Genomic DNA, 24,041 nt, shown 5'->3' on the forward strand with positions numbered 1-24,041 from the left:
AAAAAAACATATCATACTATTCTAGATTACAGATGTATGTGTAAATGCAATATGTTTTATAAGTTATATCGTAATCTTGCTTACTTGGTTTATAAATTCATTTCAGAGTTTTATGACAATGACTTATTTAGATATTTTTTAAATCTTGTATAGAATAGATATTTAAATAGAAAAGAATATTGAATTAGTCGACATTGTAAACAAATAAAAGTATGATTGTAAAGTTATATCACTGGAAATTGCAACCTAACCAACTTGTAACACTGCTTGAGCACTTATAAAACTTGCAAATTTGATAAATCAACAAAACGATATAAGAAATGGGACTACAAGAGAGAAAAAATGACATAGCATAATAAAAAACATAGAGTCGGAACAAAAATAGTTCATTGGATTACGTAAGAAATGAGATTACAAGAAAGAAAAAATGACATAACATAATACAAAACATAGAGCCAAAACAAAAATAGTTCATTGGATTATGTTTCTATACAATGTCATACTAACATTTGCATTAGTAAAAGAAATCGCCTTGTTTGCTCTGATGATGACACTGCCAATCTTGTTCCCATGAGTACAGTATATTGATTGATAATGTGAAATCAAATCCCAAATATCAAGTAAAACAAAAGAGTTGTTCGACAAAAAAATGCAATTCCCAAACTAGAAACTTTGAGGCAATGTTAGGATGCTTGGAAATGCAAGGAATGAGAATTGTGTCATTACCAAATTGCTTAGCAATGTAAACAAAGAAACCTGTCATTATATACATATAACTACATTTTGATGGTCTATTGTAAATGTGTCATGCGTCTCGATGTTGGTCAAGATTTCAATAACATCTGTTTTTTCTACATAATATTGCTCGTAGGAAATTTGTCATAGTGCAGGTAATACTCTTTCCAGTTCGATGCCCCTCAGAATACACTAGATTTCAGTAATGTCACTTGCATGTATGATGCAGTTTAACCAATGAAAATAAAGGAAGCAAGAGTCATGCTTGCAAGCATTGCAATAAAGCATAGTTTTCTTCATAGTTATATAACTTGTAATTGGAGTATTGCATCTCGCACATACAGTCTCGAATGGATTCATATATTCACTAATCACTATCAGGCATCCTTGGAAATATTGTAAAATTAATATAGAAAACAGAGGCTCGGTAACATGAAATAAAATGTCTTTTTTATTTCTTGTTCTTTATCTATGTCTATTTAAACAATATGATATTTATTGTGCATATTCCACTTAGCGAGGAAAATAAGTTTCTTAGATTGTTGACTTTCTTTCCTGTTTTTAATGGGAATATGAACATCGATTGTGAAGTTAATAAAACTCTTTCTTGTTTTTTAACTATACTTTTTAGCAAGATCAGTGGAAAAACATTTTGTTGCTAATCTCTTTCAATTGAAATGCATGCCGAAACAAATTTATCGTGTACTTGAACATGTTACATATGCAGCATTTGTAAAACAATACATGAAAAACATATAACATATGAAGAATATTTTTTTTACACATTGGGATATACAAACCTACGCATATGTAACTTATTTTTAATTTCAACGAAAGCTCGTTTTTCTAGCGGGGAAAAAACAAACAGATGGGCAATAACTTTGTAACAATAAAACATTCAAATAAAATAAAGGTTATTGTAACCCTGTCCTATTCTCCATTGCCATATTTGATTTCCAATATATATTGCATTATTGTGTGTGTTGCCGAAATTACATAGTTGTGATTGTGCCGACTGGAAACACATCATCATTATGTGACAGATTTGAAATCATCATGTTTGGAAAAAATCAGTACTCTACACAAACAGGACAAATGTTTTCTACATTGTTAAAACTATTTAGACAAATAGTTTTTTCACAATCACGATTATTGTATTTATGCTTTGGAATTATTTTAAAATCTTTAATAGAAACACCAATATTTGCAATAAGATTTGACTCATGTTGTTTGATTAATGGTGTTGGCACAAGCAATGTTATTGTTATTTACACTTTCTTGTCTATTACATTTGCATGGAGTATTACTTTGGAACTATTTTCTTTGTCTAAAAATGTTTGATATTTAACAAAGACAACTCCATGAAAAATCCTCCCAGTTATATTGTTAGTGATATCTTTGATGAGCAATGATGTAGACTCAACTTTTTTTTGCATAGTCATGAGCACTAAATTGAAATAAATTAAAAGAAAGAGAGAGAGAGAAGAATAAAAAGACAAAGAAAAAAAAAGAGAAAAAGAAAGAAAGAAAGAAGAAATCTGATACAGAGTTAATTGAACATGCGTAAAAGCACCTATTTGTGTTTATTTTTTTGTTACTTTTCATTCCTTTTGTTTTGTTTATTGCGATATCTATTTCTGTAGTACTCCTCATTGTTATATCTAACTCTCATCCATCTCTATTATGACATCATTCAAATTCGATAATTTTTACCTGTTCACAAATAATACACTGAAATCACTGCTTAAAATGATATTATAACTGAAACTAAGTAAGAATTGTTTAATGAAAACAAAATAAGATAACGCAAAATCATCACTAGTGTACACAAATTCTAAATATATTTTAGTTTTAACAAATACAAAAGTTCTATAGAAATGTTCAAAGTACTTTTCTCCTTATAATTTTTGTCCTAGATCCGAATCTCTAAGTGTCATATGTTTCCTAGAAATTTAAAAAGATTTGCTTTTAGTTAAAAAATATGGCCCAAAAGTGGTGGGGGAGGGGGGAACACAGTGGGTTTTGTAATGCAATTATAATCAAAGTACAATAAACAACACATAAACATACCTCTTAAAAGAGTTATCATTGTCCTTAACAAAAAAAATTCTACTTATATTCATTTCCACTGCTATGACGATATGATTTAGATCAAATATACATAAATAAGAAAAATAAGATGTTCTAATTCCATAGCACGGAAGTACTTCAGACATAAAAACTATACGACAGTAACGTATTTTGCCCAAACTTGTATAGTATTATCACATTATATAATATTTGAACTTTGTACATCATTTATGTAGGACTATATCAATTATTGTATAAATGTTCTTAGTACTCGCATATAGAACAGACAATGTATTGTTTACCTATCAATAATGCTACATGTTTTGCAATTTCGCTCTAAATGGTAATCCCTCATGGTGTGCAACTACCATAACTATATTGTACCGCCAAGACGAGGATTCTATTTGTAGCCAACTCTTCTAAAAACTAGTTTAACATGTATTCCTAATGTGCAAGCTAAAAATATTGCATGATGAACACCTCGTGAATACTTCTACGAACATGACAACCAAAATTAGTGCTTAGTATTGTAACTATACCATATAAATATTGAACATATGTATTAGATAATTAATAGAATTGGACTATTAGATAGGAAAATTTATAATAAAAAACTAATCTAAAGTCAATGGGTTTTAACCACGAATGTTTAAGTTTAATACCTTTGTTATAGACATTTTTGTGCCTTACAGCTATAAGCATGAAATGTCCATAATTCAATGGATCCAAAGTCCCTAAAGATGTTGTTACAGCTCCTAAAGGAACAAGGTCAACCAATGACAGCTTCTCCCAGAAGTTCTCCACCAAAAACCACTCAGAAACAGTCAATTCAGGATCAATTCAGAGGCTCCACTAGCTGCCTGCGTTGAAATGCAGAGTCTACACTGGCTAGGTGCACTGCAACGCAGGTGGAAGCACTACCAGGGTGCGCTGAGCGGGAAATGACAAATGGAAAGCTCATTCAACGAGGTGGAAAGACCCTGGAAGCTTCCAGAATCTTCTCCAATGACACTTGCCTCAATGAATTCGACTAGTGATGAGTAAGAGGTTCTCAACCTCCAAGTGGAAGCAAGAACTGACAGAGAGAAGCCACAAGTCAAAACATAAGCTGACTCATCCTCTCTGCTTACATCTATATATGGATCTCTCACCCAGAGGTTCAGGAGGCTGGAATTTTGTACTTTGTAGAGAATTGCTGTTGGTTTGAGATTGAGATTAGTACATTGGGTGATTTATGCTTTGTTGGAGGAGAGGAAGGGATTCCTTTGCTGGGAGGTAGATGCTGGATCGGAACTCACTTGGTTGTATCTCCTCTTGGACTTTATTATCATATCAATAAACTATTTGAGTTTCTCCTACATGTTGTGTACAAATGATGTTTTGTTATGCTTACATGTTTAGCTTAATCTGATCTTGAGCTTTTTATGAATGTATATCTGTATCTTCGTGTAGTTTCTCTCTCTTGTGATCTTGCAGGAATTCGGTGAAGCTGGGCTGGTGAAGGAGCAGGAAGCTGGGAGCTACTAAAGAGAGGAGTGATTTGGATCGACAAACTAGCGGAAGACACAGGTTAGTTAGATCCTTCTTCCTCATTTACATTTCATAAAGAAGAATACTCAATTAGTTTACTTCGTTTGTTGCTAAGGCACTATCACACCTTAGAGTGGGATAGGGGCATTCCGAATTGGATACTTTTCCCAACAACAAATTGGCGACTCCGCTGGGGAGAGTATCTTGTTAGTTTATTTGTGTTTCTATTGTTGTTCTTCTCATAAACTCAGGAGTGCCGAATCGAAATGCATTTGCCATTTTCAAGTGCAAAGTAGAGATCTGCCACTCTAGTCCACTCACTGGGCCTGTTTTTATGATCTGAACAAACTGATCCACAAGTGCTCTAACAGCCCTTTGTGATAGATCTTAGTCCTCCTTTAAATCATCCTCCTAATTGTACCTAATTGATAGCTTTGATCCGGCCAAAAACTGTAGATTTAACTGCAAACCGTGACCCAGAACCCAGAAACAACTCTCGTTTCTACTTCAGCGCAGACTCTGTGAAGAGGTTCTGCATTTCAACGCAGGTCCCGTGAAGGATACCTGCGCTGAAGTTCAGTTTCTCTGTGCTGAGGGTGCGCTGATCAGCGTTTGCCTTGTGCAGCTGTGGTTCCCTGCTTCCTTTTGCTCAGTTTTATCTCTGTTTTTTGCAGCCTATTATCAGTCAGTGTACCTATCTGAAACCCCTTTTCTTTGCCTCAATTCCGCCTCAGTTGTATAAAGAAACTGTATTTGTTCTTTGTGTATTTGTTACATCATTTGCAGTTTCCCATTACAAAAGTAAACTGGTCATACTGTCGCCCTTAGATCTAGACCTGTCGTAAGTGTCGTTTTGATCTTAGGAGTGAGTTTGTTTGTTGTTCACAGTTGATTGAGCTTTTACTTTTTTCGTTTGGTTTGAATTTATGCATTTCTAGTGTCGAAACAAGTAAATCATAAAGTGTCATAATCGTCTTTTTTATTTTGAAAAAGGAACTTGTTTATGTTTTCACTTGAAATCGAATTCAAATTTGTACAACAGCTTTCTTTTTAGGCATCAATATTAAGAAAGCGAAAACAAATACATGCATTTGTGCATTTGCATATTGACAGTTTGTATGTTGATTTAGGAAAAGTGCATTTACAGTGTGCTCTATGCTCTTTGAGAAAAGTTTGTGTCTTCCTTTTCCCCTTGTAGCTAGGATTTTCATTGTTGAAAAGATATAAAAGCTTGCTTATCATCTTTAGACTGCATTTAGGAATTGTATCATACATCTCGTGGTGATCCAAAAAGGCAAACTGCTAAGAAAGATCAACCTAAAATAAATTGAATGAACTTAACAACGCTTTGTAACTTAACGCACAACATAGAGGTCTAGGCTAGAGACGTGTTCTGGCGTCGTAAAACCTGGTGACTGTCGATCTCGCTGATGGTTGGGTGATTCCTCCTGAGAGACAATAGCGCCAGTATGGATTGTGCTCCCACGTATCGTCGAGTATATATTGGGAGACCCCTATAGGAATAAAACCTTTATCCATAGGAAACCGTGTCGGCTGCCCTACTGATCGCAATGCACTGAACACAGCATTCGGGAAGATTGACCGCCCGTACCTTAAAAAGTATTCTGCAGTTTTGCGAAAAGTTTGGCACACCCTCTACCTAGAACTCCAGAGTAGTTCCTTTTGGCCTTTTTCAGACTCTATAACGGAAAAAGTCCATCCGAGCATTTGTCACTTCGGGCTCGTTAAAACATCGAAGGAGACTAGAGTCATCTTTAGCTTTTTCTCGACTCTTTAAAATTGAAAAAGCAAGTTGTGTCTAAGCGTCGTTAAAATTTATTTTAAACGGAACAATCACCCCTTTTTCCTGCGTTGATCTTTAGGTTGAGAAAATGGAACCCACCAACCAAGGAATTCCCCTTGGTGGAAATCCTAGTCCCTTCTCCTCTTGGGGAGATGTTGGTGCGCCCCATATGGCCACATTGTCGCTTCCAGGACTGACAATTGGCTTGCCGGTCTGGCTCTTCTCAACCAATGTCGTTCAGAACACCACTACTCCTGAACAATCGAATCAACAGTTAGACTAGTCCAGAGTTTCCCACCAGCCTTCTACTTCCTTTAATTCTTCCTCTCCTCCTTCCTCTTCGCTTGACGGAACTGGTAAAACAAAAAACCAAATTCCTAAGGAGAAGAAGGAAAAGAAGAAGAAAGAGAAGAAGAAGAAGGAGCCAAAAGCGACTGTGGGCAAACAAGTGTCATCTAACAAAAATCCACACACAGCACTGACTAGGCCTAAATCGCCATGTGTCATATGCAAGGGAGACCACTTCCACAGAGATTGTCCCTGCATCCCTCGGATACTAAGGGACTGGTCTCCCCGTTTGCACAATCCGGTGGCATCAACCTCTGATAGTCATGTTGAATGCATACCATCAACTAGCGAAAGTGAAGTCCTTGGACAAAAAGGGAGAGCTAGATCTCCCTGTAGACTGTGCGAAGGCGACCATGCCATCCATCGTTGTCCCTTCTTAGACGAAGTGAAAAGAGTTTTGGATGACCGTCTGGTTTCACCGTTACGACTTCCTCCTGGATATAAAAAACTCTTGCCGAGTCCTTCGTTAGTTGAAAATCCAGCTGGCCCGCTCAAGTGGTCAGCTGAAGCACCGGTCATTGAAGATGAACCAGCTGAATCCATACCCGACGAAAGTCAAAAGGTCGAGGCGGCAGTTGACCCGGTCTTGCCTTCAGAGGTTTTGTCTTCGAATGATACAGTCACTGAAGAGGATAAAGATGACACCATCCAAATTCTCTTCATCAGCACAGACTCCGACGAGCACGGGGGCAATCCCCCCATTCCTTTATCGCAGGAAGGAAGTTCGTAAGAGCGATTCCCGGCCGTTTACTCGGTCCCACCATCAAGCAACCTAGTTGTCTCCTTTCACTGGAACCAACTAGGCAGACCCCGTTTGCCAGTAAGCATACAATTCAGAATTATCATCCAAATATATAGAATGGTCATGGCTGGCACCATCATTGATGAGGGGGCATCTGTGAGTATCCTTTCCTCTATTGCTTGGAAAGCGCTTGGTTCGCCATCACTTTTGCCTGAGATGAGAAATCTGACAGGCTTCGATAAAGGAACCAGTCGACCTTTAGGGATCCTCCCCAATGTGCCCATAACATTGAAAGGGAAGACCGTTCAAATGAACGTGATGGTCGTTCAAGGACCCTTGGATTATAACCTACTCCTTGGATGAGACTATATATATTGCATGGGAGCCATCGTCTCCTCACTCTTTAGAGTAATGTGTTTTCCGCACGAAGGAAGAGTGGTCAAGCTCGTGGACCAGCTTTCATTTCCCGGATCACGCATCACAAATAGTCATATGCCATCCCTAAATGATCTCTTCACGCGAGAAATGTCTCAACCTACGGTCCGTCCTCCCGATGAACGCGAGTGATTCGGAAGGATATGACTGGAACCCAGGGGGCATGCGTCCTGGTCTACTTCGGCAGGAAAACTTTGGGTATAGGGTAGGTTTCAGCGGGAGAATATGACTAGTCCGTACCCCGTTCGTGATTGAGACAGGGGTTGTTCTAGAATAAGATTCTTTTGTCAAAGTTATGTGAGTTGGCGGGCCTCGTCGCTCACCTTTGTTTATCTCGGTAGACATCGCCGAAGAAGTGTTTTGTTTGAAAGATTAACAGAACAATCTTTGGGTAACCTGAAAGAGGTAGGCCTCTCTCGGTAAAACAAATGTTTTGGCGGAAGTGAAGTAGAGGTAACCTTGAAATCGTATTTTATACCTGGGGGCATGCAAACCTTTTGGAGTGTAAGCAAGGGGCGGCTATTTATTTTTTAAATTTTTAGGTCCTCCCTTTAAACCTGTAGCTCTAACCCTTTAAACTCGTAGGATTAGTCGTTTCTGAACTTGCATAACGAAAGGATGCGGGGCATAGCTTTGTAAGGCGCAAGCCCCATAAAAAATGGAATCTTACATGAGACATTCTTATCATATGACTGGATAACCGAGCAGTTTTAGCACATAGTTCATGCTCGTTAAAAAATAAACATAAGATCGAGCAGTTTTATCACATAGTTCATGCTCGTTAAAAAATAAACATAAGATCGAGCAAGTGTTTCAACCCGCGTTCAAGCTCTTTAAAAAATGAACTATCCTCCGGTAAATAACAACAGTGGATGTAACATTATCAGCCATTAAATCCTTGGTCGTGTTTGCACCGTCACCTCCACTTTTCCATTGGCCGATCATTCACCTCCATTTGATTGTTTACCCATTTCGACGAACAGCTGGGAAGAGTGATTTCACTAGCCATCCTTGTGACACTGTCGTGATTGGAAAATTCCAACCCTTACCTGGAATCAGCTGCTAACCCGTTTTATCACTCGTTCCTCAAAAGACGAGTCTTCTTTAAGCTCTTTTCATCTGACTCGTAAAATATGAAAAGATTACCGAGTTTTGGCCTTCCAGCTCGTTAAAGCGACCGGAAGTGCTATCCCTCTTCTAGATTTTAATCTTTTTGGACCTAACGGATTATTGCACAAAAAGATCGAGCGCTTGTTTTGTTCGGCTCGTAAAAACTATCGAAAATTCATCCCTTATGTATTGTTTTATACTTTTTCGGACTAAATGGATTAGATGATGAAAAAGGACTTTCGGAGTTGACTTTACGTACCTTTTCAGACTCTCTAAAAATGAAAAGGACCGAGTTATCTTTGTCGTTAGACTCGTTAAAAACATTAAATAGCGACAAACTTGTCTTTAGACGAGAACGAGTTTCACTATCGCTAGGCTCGTTAAAATATAGCGATGGGTTTGCCCGAAGGGAAAATTATAGAACAAGCATATGTTATCCTCCTCAAGCTTGACAAAAATAAATAGGTACTGGTCAGCAATGAGTGGGGAAAAATTGGGAAGAAACTCAAAGAACTTTATTGGTAGCAAGTCGCTCTTGAACATGACACTTCCACTCCGTGCCTGAGTCAGGTTGGGTTGTTTCATTCACCGGTCACATCGCCATGGTCTCGCCATACCATCCACCTTTGGGGTAAATGCTACCAATCCATCACACAAGTGTCGCCGATATGTTCAAGAGAAGTCATCCAGAGAAGTCAACCGTGTCCCATCCACTACCATACATTATCCTTCATTCTTTCATGACCGCCACCCTGAACCGTATATCATCAGATCGTTTTCACCTCCATCAAAATCATTTGCTCCGTTCCATGTCACTGATGTGGCATACATTAAGGCCCTCCTTTGACGGATCGCTTCTTGTCGACATCAACTCATTATCCAAGAAGTTGATCTAGGGACACCCCCTTCAGTACTTTGAAGCTTGCATGCCTCAATGGCAAGTTTCTCACTTCCGGCGACAGGTATACATCAATGACCTTCGACCGAAAGATTTTGCGTGGTGTTCGACGCCAAGTCCTTTATTCACACCACGTGAATTGTACTGCAGTACCTTGAGGGTCATTATCATTATCGGTGATTCCTCTCGCGCTTGTTAACGGTTTACATCATTGACTGGAAATCAAGAGATGTCTTTCCATGTTCGACTTCAGAACATTTCCCACATGGATCGACTTGTACTTAGAGTGAAGATCGAACGAGTTTGAAGACCCCGGATCTAGTTTCATCCATCCGGGCTGCGATATATATTCAGGAAAAATAAAGACATTGACATGTACAACATTGCAGCACAGACAATCATCCTACCAAAGGATGATGATTTCAGCAGGATCATCAGTCTATCATCAGACAATTGTCTGTCCTATGTACATAAAAATGAATTTATAAAGCTGAGCATGGGAATGCCCGCCTCAGCTAGATCATGAAAACAGTATGAAAAATAATGTATTGTATTGTATCTTATTACAGGTCTCCTCCTAGCATTGAATGAACTTCGGATCCTCCTAATAAAGCATTTCACCCGATAAACGGCCTCATACTTTAGGGGGCAACTGTTATAGACATTTTTGTGCCTTACAGTTATAAGCATGAAATTTCCATAATTCAAGGGATCCAAAGTCCCTAAAGATGTTGTTACATCTCCTAAAGGAACAAGGTCAACCAATGACAACTTCTCCCAAAATTTCTCCACCAAAAACCACTCAGAAACAGTCAATTCAAGATCAATTCAGAGGCTCCACTAGTTGCCCGCGTTGAAATGCAGAGTCTACACTGGCTAGGTGCACTGCAACGCAGGTGGAAGCACTACCAGGGTGCGCTGAGCGGGAAATGACAAATGGCAAGCTCATTCAACGAGGTGGAAAGACCCTGGAAGCTTCCAAAATCTTCTCCAATGACACTTGCCTCAATGAATTCGACTAGTGATGAGTAAGAGGTTCTCAACCTCCAAGTGGAAGCAAGAACTGACAGAGAGAAGCCACAAGTCAAAACATAAGCTGACTCATCCTCTCTGCTTACATCTATATATGGATCTCTCACCCAGAGGTTTAGGAGGCTGGAATTTTGTACTTTGCAGAGAATTGTTGTTGGTTTGAGATTGAGATTAGTACATTGGGTGATTTATGCTTTGTTGGAGGAGAGGAAGGGATTCCTTTGCTGGGAGGTAGATGCTGGATCGGAACTCACTTGGTTGTATCTCCTCTTGGACTTTATTATCATATCAATAAACTATTTGAGTTTCTCCTACATGTTGTGTACCAATGATGTTTTGTTATGCTTACATGTTTAGCTTAATCTGATCTTGAGCTTTTTATGAATGTATATCTGTATCTTCGTGTAGTTTCTCTCTCTTGTGATCTTGTAGGAATTCGGTGAAGCTAGGCCGGTGAAGGAGCAGGAAGCTGGGAGCTACTAAAGAGAGGAGTGATTTGGATCGACAAACTAGCGGAAGACACAGGTTAGTTAGATCCTTCTTCCTCATTTACATTTCATAAAGAAAAATACTCAATTAGTTTACTTCGTTTGTTGCTAAGGCACTATCACACCTTAGAGTGGGATAGGAGTGGGATAGGGGCATTTCGAATTGGATACTTTTCCCAACAACAACCTTTCTTTTAAAAATAAAGAAAAGAATCAACAACACATGTTCCTAGATGCTTAATTTTTTTACATGCTTTGAAATAAATGATTAACTAGTAAATATGATTAATTTCATGATTTAATAAATGTTAAAACTATAGTTTCAATAATTCCATTACCACTGTGGAAATTTGTAAAAATAATAGTCATGTGCTACTTAGCTCCCTAGCCAATGCTAAGAAATAAACCTCAAAAATATTTCCTAGACTTGTGCAGAGCTTTGCTAATTTGCAGTTTTTAGTGTGCGAAAAGCTTCACACATTGCTTTACATGCAAATCTCTACACGCTATTTAAAAAATTTAAACACGAGGAGGGAAAAAGAAATTTAGATATTTTTACAATTTGTCTTCGAGACTAAGGCTATTTTTTTTTGCCAAGAGCACAATATGCTAAACAATAATTTAAAGATCTGACAAATTTTTAGGAAATGTTGTTAGAGCGAATCAATGAGATCATCAACTATTATTCAATGGTTTTTATTATGCTATGGGTTCATGATATTGTGAGTGCTTTGACAGTGTGTTATTACTCTGCCCAACGGTGCTATAATTGACGTGTTTACAAGTCTTTTGCAAAGTTGTAGTAAACAGGGAACGTTGAACAAATCTCCAATTAATATTATTATTATTTACTTCTATCAAGCAAATGACGGGGTATGTGCGAGAAAATGGGGATGAAGACCAAACAATGTTTATGCAAATCAATTTCTCAGACTATTCCCCAACCAAGTGGTTTGAGACTCATTTCCATTATGTTCTTCTTATATGAAGGTGCAACAAGGAGATGGATAAATAATTTTCTTGAGTTGTGATTTCTGGAGATCTATTTAGTTTTAGATTTATTTAGTGTTTCCTTGTTGGGTTTTGAATTCATGGTACATGCATTTGATTATTTGGTTCATTTTTTGTCATTGGCATGGGTTTTACCTGGATTGACAGTGGTTTCAGCCTTTCCTTTCCATTTCCTGGATAGCCATGGTGTGATGGGATTCATCCTTGGTTGAGATTTGGATTGCCGGAAGGTTTTGGATCTGGGTGAGGTGGTCTCAGGAAAATCCCAAGGGTTGGGGGTGGAGATGATTTTATTTAGGAAGCCCTCGATAGGTGGGTGGATACAAGAAAATTCCTTTAGATATGGTGAAGGAATTATGAGGCATCCAATCTTATTTTGGTTTTGTGATCTCGGGAAAAATTTATGTGAGATCATGGTAGCTTGAGGGTGGAGGTGGTTTAACCTTTAGAGTCTCTGTTTGGTTATGTCTTGATTTATCCCATGAGATCCCACATTCATTCTTGGAATATGGCATGGGAGTTATTGGCTAAAAGAGAGATTTCGTTTAGCCTAATCTATGGTCAAGTGGTACGTGGAAGTCCCAAACTTGGTTGGATTTTGCATATGTTAATATGAGTTATTTTCCTAATGTAATTAATTAGCACATGTATTGGTTATTACATGATCCTATGGCTGATTTGTCATGGTTTCTATTCTGGTTATATGCATGGTTCTATGATGTGCTCTAGTTATGGCTCTTGTTCATGATTTGATAAGTTATTGAATGGTTTATGAATGCATGGGCTAACTGTTATGAAACCAGCTCACAAAAAGATAGATCAACGCCTTAGAAATAAGCCTCTTCAAGGGGGCAACCTCCTTTACATTACGCAAATGAACAATTCTTAGATGATACAAATGACAAGACCTCCTTTCTATATATAGGAGTCTAAGGGGTCATAATATAATCAGAGCCGACATAACAATAATAATGTAAGGGCACAATAATAACAATAGTGGGCTTCTATGGGGCACAATAAGAACAATATGGGGACTATGTGGGTACAACAATATAATAAGGGGGTTATACTCATAACAATAAGGGTTACACTAGTAGTATAGGGGCCTAACATGCCCCTCTCCTTCAAAAAGTGTTGTCCTCAACGCTTGAGTAGTTCTTGATGCTTCTGTATAAAATTCTTGTCCTCCCATGTGGAATCTTCAGTGGGTAAGTTCTTCCACTTGATGAGATACTCTGAAATTGATCGATTTCGTAGCTGTCAGGTTCTTGTTTCTGTGACTGCTCCAGGTTCCAAAATGTTTTTTACTTCCTCTTCAAGTTATAGCAATATTATTTGAATTGGGATATTCTGCAACTTTTGAATGAGTGGCCACACGTCTTTGTCCTTCTTCCATTCATCCCTTGATTCGTTTATCCAATTTGGTTTGATAATAGAAATAGCACGAAACAATGCTTCCACATCCTCATCCTTTCTTGAGAGTGCATCTGCAACAAAAATTTTCTTCCCTTTTTTGTAGATGATGTTAAAGTCATAACTCAACATATTTGTGACCCATTTTTTCTGTTCTTCTAAAGATAATATGTGTTCTAAAAAGTATTTAAGACTATCATGATCCATTTTTACCTTGAAGTGTCTTCCCATTGGATAAGGTCGCCATTTCTTAAGTGCATGTAGTATTGCCAACATTTCCTTCTCATAAATAGCTTTCTTGAGATGTAGCTATAAAAATACCCAATCACCTATATCAAATTTTTTTTCACTGCGATGTTGATCTACCTGTTGTTTCATTCGATTCTGCACCAAAGTGGGGTTATCCTTTAAAAGTTGGAGAACTTGTTGTTGATGCTCGATGTGATCTTTCACTGCTTGAACCTTTTTCTTCTTGATATGTCCTTCTATATTGAGAGTTTGAGGAGTGGTAATTTCTTCCAATGCTTTACAAGATATGGTCAGATTCATTTCTTGATGCTCGATGTGATCTTTCACTTCTTGAACACTTTTATTCTTGATATGTCCTTCTATCTTGATAGTTTGAGGAGTGGTAATTCCAGCCAATGCATTACAATATATGGCTGGATTCATTTCTTCTTTCTCGATGTGATCTTTCACTTCTTGAACCCTTTTCTTCTTGATATGTCCTTCTATCTTGAGAGTTTGAGGAGTGGTAATTCTTGCCAATGCTTTACAAGATATGGTTGGATTCATTTCTTCTTTCTCTGGGGTCAGGTCCTGGCATATATCCTCTTCTTTTGATGTTTCTTGATCCTTTTCTTCCTCCTCTTCATACTCTATGTAAAATAATTTCTTCTCGGCACACTTATGACCTTTAGTGCATTTGCTATCACAATTATAACAAAACCCTTTTTCTATTTTTTCTTCCAATTGTTGTGGTGTAAACCTTGTAGGTTGTGGAAGGCTAGGAGAAGAAACACTTCCTTAATTATAGCCATGAGTGGTGGGATTCCTTGTTTCCGTAATTTCGCTTTCAATTTTTCTTGCCCACCTGAATGTCTTCTCCAATGAATCAGGTTCCCAAAGACGAACCTCATGTTGAATGTTATCCTTTAAAGTACCTATGAAGACATCAATCCTTTGCTTCTCTGGAATATCATTTACTCTTATATACAATTTTTGAAAGTCCTCAATGTGCTCTGCCATTGAACACTTTTGTTTAAGATTTATCAGGTAGCTAAAGAAGGTGTTTTTCTTTGTATCCTCATAATGTGCTATCATTTCCTCCGTGAAAATTGACCATGTAACAAGTGGTTTACGAGAACAAAGCCCTTTATACCATAAAAATTGATTCGGTTCTAAATATGAAGATGCAATACATACCTTTTGTAACAGTTACACCTCATGTAGATCAAAATATTGCTCCATCTGTCGTATCCAATTTACCGGATCCTTTCCATCAAACTTCCTCATATCACATTTTCTTGATTTTAGGAGCTCGACCTTGAAATGACTATAAACCTATAATTTCGGCTCTTCCAGACCTGAAATTGTGACCTAAAGTAGCTCTCTGTATCTTCTTTCCAACGTCACTAGTCTGATCAAAATTGGATTTTGCAAAGAAGAGTTATGCCAAATCTCCCACGGTGACCTCATTATAGACTAGTTCAGTAGAGCGAACTTGTACAACGTGCCACGTGTCACTGTTTCGACCTTAGTACCTGAAACTGATACACAGAAAACTATAGGCCATCCTCTTTCTGAAACTTCTTACATGATTTCAATCTAATGCTCAAAACAAAAGTTATGACGATTTTCCCCAGGTTGCCTATTTGGAATGTAGTTCGGGAGTCTGCAAAAAACTCCAACTTCCTCATATCATAACTCCGCAAATATAGAGAGAAAAGATTTGAAATTTGGACCCGAAGTTCAGAACTATTTCGGCCCAAATGGTTTTTTTTTAGCTTCTGAAACGTCGCAGAAAAAAGTTATAGCGAAAATGGCACGATGACCTATTTGGAGCAGCGAAACCCTAGAATCTGAAGCTCTGATACCAAATGTTATGAAACCAACTCACAAAAAGATAGACAAGATAGATCAATGCCTTAGAAATAAGCCTCTTCGAGGGGGCAACCTCCTTTACATTACACAAATGAACAATTCTTAGATGATACAAATGACAAGACCTCTTTTCTATATATAGGAGTCTAAGGGGTCATAATATAATCAGAGCCAACATAACAATAATAATGTAAGGGCACAATAATAAAAATAGTGGGATTCTATGGGGCACAATAATAACAATATGGGGACTACATGGGTACAACAATATAATAAGGGGGTTTTACTAATAACAATAAGGGGTTACATTAGTAGTATAGGGGCCTAACACTAACAAATGTTGTTGCAGCTAGCTTGGGAGGGCATAGAGCCTTCTTGGCGATTCTTAGATGAGGTTCAAAAGTTTATGATCAGATACGCATTCATGACTTGTAGCTTTTGTGTTTTCTATATGTTTGACGAATGTCTATCATGTATTAGGCATGTCTAATTCAAGATATTACTCAAGTTATAAATGGTTGGTATTGTTATCATCTTAAGTTATGATTCTAGAAAGTTATAGGCAGTTTTGGGCATTGGTCTGGAGGATAGCCTGGAAAAGTGGCACAGACCTTGCAATCATTGGCACATAACTGAGGAATTTGGGTCATAACCATTGGTAGGAAAGCTTATAGGTGCAATTGGATCCTCATGATTGCATGCACAGTGTGTCAAGGGCGTGGTTAGGGTGTTAAGTTAGTGAAAATGAGTTCTAGCTTAGGGATTGATCACTTGGGGTGGTTATCAGACTTCTGAATGATCTGTAGTCTGTGAGGGAAGGCAATAATATTTCAGTTTGTAGGACCCACTTCCATAACTAGAACTTGGCGGTCGGTTCATGTTATAGTGACACCCAACGCATGTTTATCCTGGAGAGCTTGTAAAAATGGGTAAATGTGGGAGGAGATGTTACACTTCCATACTCAATAATGCCCTTCGATCAATAATTGATATTTGAAGCTATTATGAAGGCTTAAGAGGTGTTGGGGATTCGAAGCTCTGGCGATCAGCGGTAATGGTGATAACCTAACCCTAGTTTTATCTCCATTCAAATCCCTATTCCCCATGGCAGGTAACAGACCGGGTCCATGGTTCACGGGTCTGTGACTAGCGCAGGCTGTTTGAGCGTACAGTTATTATCCCACTGAATCCTGGCTACTGGTTTCTCCTAGGGTTTACTACCTTCCCAGCGGAACTTTCTCGTGCTGTTTTATCCTTCCAACTTGCTGTCGGTCCCCTGGTCGGCAGTTTGGGGTTTGCTATTTTGTCAGGTTGCTATGGTAGAGGAGGACCTCGTGGACTACGAGGAGGACCCCATGCCAGTTCAGGATATTTGGGCATACAATAACCGACCAGCCATGGAACCCTGGGGCAAAGAACAAGCTATAGCGACAGTTGCCTCCAACATACAACCCCACCCGCCTCGCTCAGGGAAGAAGCACCATCCGGATGTCAACTTGGCGGACCTTCCGGTCCTTGAATGCCCGCCTCTCTCGCCGGCCACGGTTCATCTTTTGGGATCCTACCTGCAGACTTCTCCATCATTTGACTCACCTCTCCCGACCTCTGCTCAGCTCTCCCTACCTACGCCCTCTCCTACCATTCAACCCTCAAACCCATCATCCATTTCATTGACGCTGGTTAACCCCCATGGCCCGTTGCGCCCCTCTCGTCCCACCTTTCACCCCCGTTCTTGCAGCTTGAACCCCCGCTCCCCCATTCACTCGAGATGCATCAGTTCCCCGATTCTTCCTGCTCGTTCAGTTGGGTCTGCTCAACATAGTACCTCTGACCTGTGTCGCAGGCTCCTCAAGGACTTCCCCATCGGCAAGCACTCAGAAAAATAGAAAAAAGGGAGGTGCCTTCGGGCCATCGACTCCGATATCAACCTAAAATTCGGGGAGGACGTTCAAATGGCGGATGCTATTGACACCGCTCGTAAGGTTCTGGTCGGCCAGGTTCGTGGTCGAGCATATTCTGTGGAAAGATTAAAGAAATGGACGGAGGAGATTTGGGGATCTTTGCTAAAGGAATTACCAGCTATCAAAGTCTTAGCAAGGGGATGGTTTGCCTTACACTTTCATAGACCTGAATACACCGAATGGATTCTATCCCAATTCTGGCATATTGAGTTGGCGCCTGTTCTGCTGAAGCGTTGGGATCCACTGTTTGACCCGGAGCGAGAACAATTGGGCGCCGGGCCTATATGGGTTCGACTACCGGGCTTGCCCATGCAATTCTGGACACCCCAAGTATTCAAGCGCATAAGAGATGCGTTGGGCACCTATCTCAAGCATGATAAATGCTATGAGCAAACCAGAATTATGACCATGGCTAGAATCCTTGTTCATCTCGACACCAGGGTTGGGCTGGAGGAGAAAATTACCCTGCATCGTAGACACTTTTCACGCAAGCAACTGTTGGATTATGAAGGAGTCCCGTTTCGATGTCGAAGATGTCACAAAGTCGGCCATTTGTACAAGGACTATCCTCTACTTTCAGGAGTGACTTCGGAAAATACTAAAGGTGCTAAACAACAGCCATCTGTGGAACAAAATAGAGGTGACATCAATCAGGGAGAAGGTGATTTGATTCATAGTGAGGCCCCTACAAATGTGGAACCTGAAGGCTCTAAGAAGACGAACAACAGAAGGAAGGCTACATCGACTCCTGCTTCACCTCGCACCTGGTCCAAGACAGCGGGGGATGCATCATCTGCTCCGGGTAATGAATCTCTCCCCATGACCTCTGTTATTTTATCAGAAGTTATGTTTTCTGTTATGCACTCCACATTACAGCCGTCATCTATTGAACCGAGCCTAATTCCCTCTATTCACTGCACCATTGCCCCTCCTCCCCCCACCTTCTCCACCACTCCCTCCTCTCATAGGATGGATACTACCCTCCCCAACCCCTCTTCCTCCCCCACTGGCTCTGGATTACACCCCTACCACCTCCGACCTCGGGTCCGAACCAAACTCCTGGGCCTTGGTTCTTCACCTGGACGGTCCTCTAACCATAAACCAAAAAGAGGCCGCCCATCTAAGATCAACTCGGCCATACAAAATGTTGTGGCAGATGTCGCCCTGGGGCAACAATGCACAATCGAGCGGGCACTTAGAGAAATTGAGCCCTTGGCCACTGGTTCCCCATGATTTGGCTCTCCTTCAACTGCAGGGGATTAGCCAACCCCAAAAAGAGATTGGCTCTTAAGAGACTGACCCATGAACCCAGATGTGACATCCTCTTTCTTCAGAAGACCCTTTGCACCTCAGATATGGCTGTGAGAACCCTACAAGCCTACTTCTAGGATGGATTTTTCATGGTATGGATGCAAATGGTCGCTCTGGCGGCCTCGCCATTGGCAGCAACCCTAGAAAGGTCAAGCTCTTATACTCTTGGGGCGGAAGGGGATTTTTGGGTATGGACATTTTCTTGGGAGATTTCGGGACTCCTATTCTAATTATCAATATATACGGTCCGAATCAGAACAGACTGGCCTTCTGGCATAATTTTTTTGGAAGCAACCTCATCACAAGATCCACCATATTGGGCAGTGACTTTAACTTCTCTCTGGGAGTCAGGGAATCCTGGGGACACCATGCTCAGCTTGATCCCATCTCAGAACAGATGAGCATGTTATTAGACTCTCACATGCTTGTCGATTTTCCAATGAACAAGAAAGTCCCCACCTGGCACAACAGAAGAACAGGGGAGGCAGCCTTGGGAAGGAGATTAGACAGATTCCTGGTGCATGAAGACCTGATTCAAAAACTTCCCCTGTACAGACAATGGGTAAGCTCGGGTGGCATATCTGATCATCTACCCATCTTCCTACAAGTCAGTGGAGCCATAAAAAATCCCCGCTCCCCATTCAAATTTTTTGTTGGATACTTACAAGACCAGGATTTTATTAATATGGTCACAGACTTCTGGAGATCGCAACCCCCTCTGAGGGCACAGAGAAAGGCAGCGAATTTTTGTGACAGACTCAATGGACTTAAGAAAATGACTGAGGCCTGGGCAAAGAGGAAACGACTGAGAGATGACCAGCTTCTTTTGGATACAGAGACACAGATTGCACAATTTACGGATGAAAGGGGGACTGGTTTCATATCAGAGGAATCAAAATCCCTATTGAACAATTTGGAAAAGAAAAAAATCAAGATACTGTAAGAAAAGGAGGAACATTGGAGGTTAAAAAGTAGAGCCATTTGGCTTAAAGAGGGTGATTGCAATACCAAATTCTTCCACAACCTTGCAAATGGCAGAAAGGCCTCAAACACTATCTGGCAGCTGCCTTGTGAACTGGATGGCTAGGCTACAACACACCAGCAACTCGCCAAATTGGGTGTATCACACTTCAAAAGGCAATTCACTGCCCTGACAGCCATTAATCTACCAGATGTCATCAACCTTGCTGGCCACTTTCCTAGATTTGTTGAGCAGGAGGATTTCGAGGACCTTACTCAACCGGTCACAATGCGGGAATTGGAAGGAACTCTAAACTAGTTCAAAAAAGATAAGAGCCCGGGTCTGGATGGGTGGCCAGTGGAGTTCTATTTGGCCTTTTATGAACTGTTGGGGGAGGACCTGTTGGCTGTTATTGAAGAGAGCAGGATCACTGGGCACATTCACCCCCTATGAACTACACCTTCATAGCCCTGATCCATAAATCTGATGCCCCATCGTCCTACAATGACTTTCGCCCTATTTCTCCCCTGCAACTGCCTCTACAAAATCATATCCAAGATCGTTGCTAACCGTATCAAGCCCATCCTATCTACACACATCTCTTCAGAACAATTTGCTTTCCTCCACCAACGCCACATACAAGAGGCCATTGGCACCGCCTAGGAAGCTCTCCACTCCATCAAGCATAAGAACCTCAAAGGTATATCCCTCAAGATTGATTTAGCAAAGGCCTTTGACAAAGTAAATTGGCTCTACTTGAATATGATCCTCACTCACTTGGGCTTCCCCCCTGTTTTTATCGCCTGGATTATGGGATGTATCTCTTCTGTCTCCTTCGCTATTCTCATCAATGGCTCGGCCTCATCACCTTTCAACATCGACAAAGGAATCAGACAAGGATGTCCATTATCCCCACTCCTCTTCCTGCTTGTTATGGAAGGTTTGAGCAGGCTCATCTCATCCGCCAAAAGGAGTGGGAGTATCAATGGCCTCAAAATTTTGGAGCACTATTTTCTCACTCATCTTCTTTTTGTTGATGATATTCTTATTTTCATAAATGGGAGTGTCCGGGACTCCACCGCACTCAATGAGATTCTACAGCTTTTCTGTAGTGCTACGGGCATGGAGATTAACAGGGGGAAATCCTCTATATCCCTCTTGGGGTGTACAAATCAGGAAACACAGCTTGCAAACCAAAAATTCCCCTTCCAGGAAACAAATCTTTTGGAAGGCATCAAATACCTAGGCTTCATAATAAAACCTTATGGATACAAGATCGAGAATTGGACTTGGATCATCACTAAAATTGAAAAGAGGATCAACTACTGGCACCATAGGCTCCTTTCTAAAGCAGGCAGGTTTATGCTTATAAAATCAGTCCTTGAAGCCACTCCAGTGTACTGGATGTCTCTTTCCTGGATTCCCAGAGGAATTCTTCACAGAATACAACAAACTTGCAATAGATTCCTCTGGAATGGAAACAAAAAAGGAAAGATCTTTGCCTCGGTAAATGGTCCAATATTGCTACTCCCAAAAAGTGGGGGGGGGGATGGGGCTTAAAATCACTCCTGGAATTTGCACAAGCATCGGCAGACAAACAGAGATGGATATTATTAAAACAGAATAGTCTCTGGGCGGAAGTCATCCATCACAAGTATATTTGGCCATTGACCATCACAGACTGGATCCGTCGACCAAATTGGAATAAACAGGGTATCTCTGTGATTTGGAAGGCCACTCTGAACGCCATGCCTCTTATCAGAGATAGCCTCTTATGGCGCATCGGAAATGGCTCATCTGTCCGCATTGGTATTGACCCATGGCCAGGTTTTGGGAATGCCCACGATCTACCAGAAGGGTTGGTTCTCCATTTAAACAACAGAGGCATAAAATTTCTCTCTCAGATTGGAGATCAGCAACACTCTACAATTTACTCACAAGCCTGGTTAACTGATCGGCAATGGAACTTGCCAAATGAGTGGAACGAAGACTGGAAGACATACATACAGGCCTTAATCGAGTCCCATATTAGATTAAGGGATGTTGAGGATGAGCTCATCTGGGCCATATCTAAAACTGGTCAATACTCGCCAAAGCTGGGATACAACAAATTGATTGAAGCCAAAAATCCGGACAGCCACAAAAGCTGGTGGTCCTATATTTGGCGATTGCAGGCCCAGCCAAGAACCAGACTACTAATGTGGAATATACTGGCGAACAAAATCCCCACTAGATCCAATCTTATGAAAAGAGCCTTCGCAGGCCCATCTTGGTGTGTTTTGTGTAGGCAAGCGGAAGAAACAACCCTCCATTTATTCCTTACCTGTTCGACCACCAGAGATATTTGGGCACAGGTCATTCAATCTCTAAATATTAATGCGGACTGGCAGGGGGTGGACATACAATCGGCGTGGGATCAGTGGTGGATCTCAATGGCGGCAGAAAAGCCTCGGAATCTCCCCCTCTTGGTTGCCTGGTATATTTGGATCCGAAGGAATGTGATCATTTTTTAGAACAGTATTGTAAATTAGAACCTCCTTCCCCCCATCATTTGCGCGGCATATGCAGAGATACCTAATGTGATCAATCAGAAACAGCCCAAGAGCATCACTCCAGAGAAAATAAATAGAGATGTGCAGTGGGCATTTTTTGATGGGGCGGCCCATCAGCAAGGATGCGGTGGTGGCATCCTCCTTCATCTATCCGACACACATTACTTCCAGATATGCATGGGACTTGGTCCCGGAACAAACAACCATGTAGAACTTATAACTCTGCGTCATCTTATATATTTTGCCATGACCAAAAACTGCCAAAAAATTCAAATCTTTGGAGATTCAAAGACTGTGGTTGATTGGTTTAACAACAAGTCCATTTTTCATGCATATTCATTGAAACATATCTTGGAAGAAATCGTTTTTTTCAAAACATTTTTTGACCAGATAACTATTTCTCATATCTACAGGGAAAGAAATACAATTGCTGACCGGCTCTCAAAAGAAGCGGCGGATCGTCCTCTAGGCGATTGGATGATCAAGGAATTTTCTCCTACAGGGACACACATATATTATCACAGACCATATATAGATGGACCACTTCAGTGAGGAAATGGCCTCAAAACCAGCAATTTTGATGAACATAATATTTTGTTTATATTATTTGTATATATCTCAGTATATTACAGTATGAACTCATGTACAGCAACTGCGCACTTTTATGATGGACACAGTACCTATCTCAGTATCCCTATGGGAACCTTATGTATTTTTTTTGCTTTTTGAATAGTGGCGACCAACCACAATACAGCATATGCCTATGGGCATCAACAGCATGTAATTTCTTATCAATAGAAATTATGAATTTTCTTCTTCGGAAAAAAGATATTTGAAGCTATTATTAATTGATGTGGGTTTCAGATATCGTGGGGAGGAAGTAGTCGTTGCGAAATACGTTCCTAAATAAGAATAAAAAAGGAAATTTGTACATTTGTTATTTTAATAAATCTTGCACAACGTTTTGGGCATAGTGAAAGCTTTGCGCACATGCATTTTTTCTGCACACACACTTCTTCCAAACAGCCAGCTTCGCACAACCACATCCTAACAACTATTTTTGTAGTCGCGAAATACATTCCTAAATAATAATTAAAAAAAATATTTGTATATTTATTATTTTAATAAACCTTGTGCGGAGCTTTTCTTGAGCGAACCTTTCACTCTGCAGAAAGCTCCACACACTGCTTGTTCGCACAAGAAATTATTTGTACACTGCTTAGTCCTCTTCAGAAAACTTGATAATTACGGTAAATATACTTAACTTTTGTTTTTTAATTCCAAAGTGAGTAATTTCATTCACACTATCAACAAGGTTTCATTTGGAACCCAATTCAATATATACGAAAAAAATGGTTAATATTCGATAGTGTTGTCCGACTTGACATAATTTCAAAGCATTAAAATCTAAAATCTAAAATCATGATTTTCAAAGCATTGAAATATTAATATTAACGCATATTTTCAAAATTAACACAAATGTAAAGCTTTGAAACTTTCACTATGTTTTTTAAATCATTAAAATATTAATATTAAT

This window comes from Pinus tabuliformis, chromosome 7 (assembly GCF_031772625.1).
Source record: "Pinus tabuliformis cultivar Carrire ecotype Pingquan chromosome 7, CPIR1, whole genome shotgun sequence".
Classification (NCBI taxonomy): Eukaryota; Viridiplantae; Streptophyta; class Pinopsida; order Pinales; family Pinaceae; genus Pinus; species Pinus tabuliformis.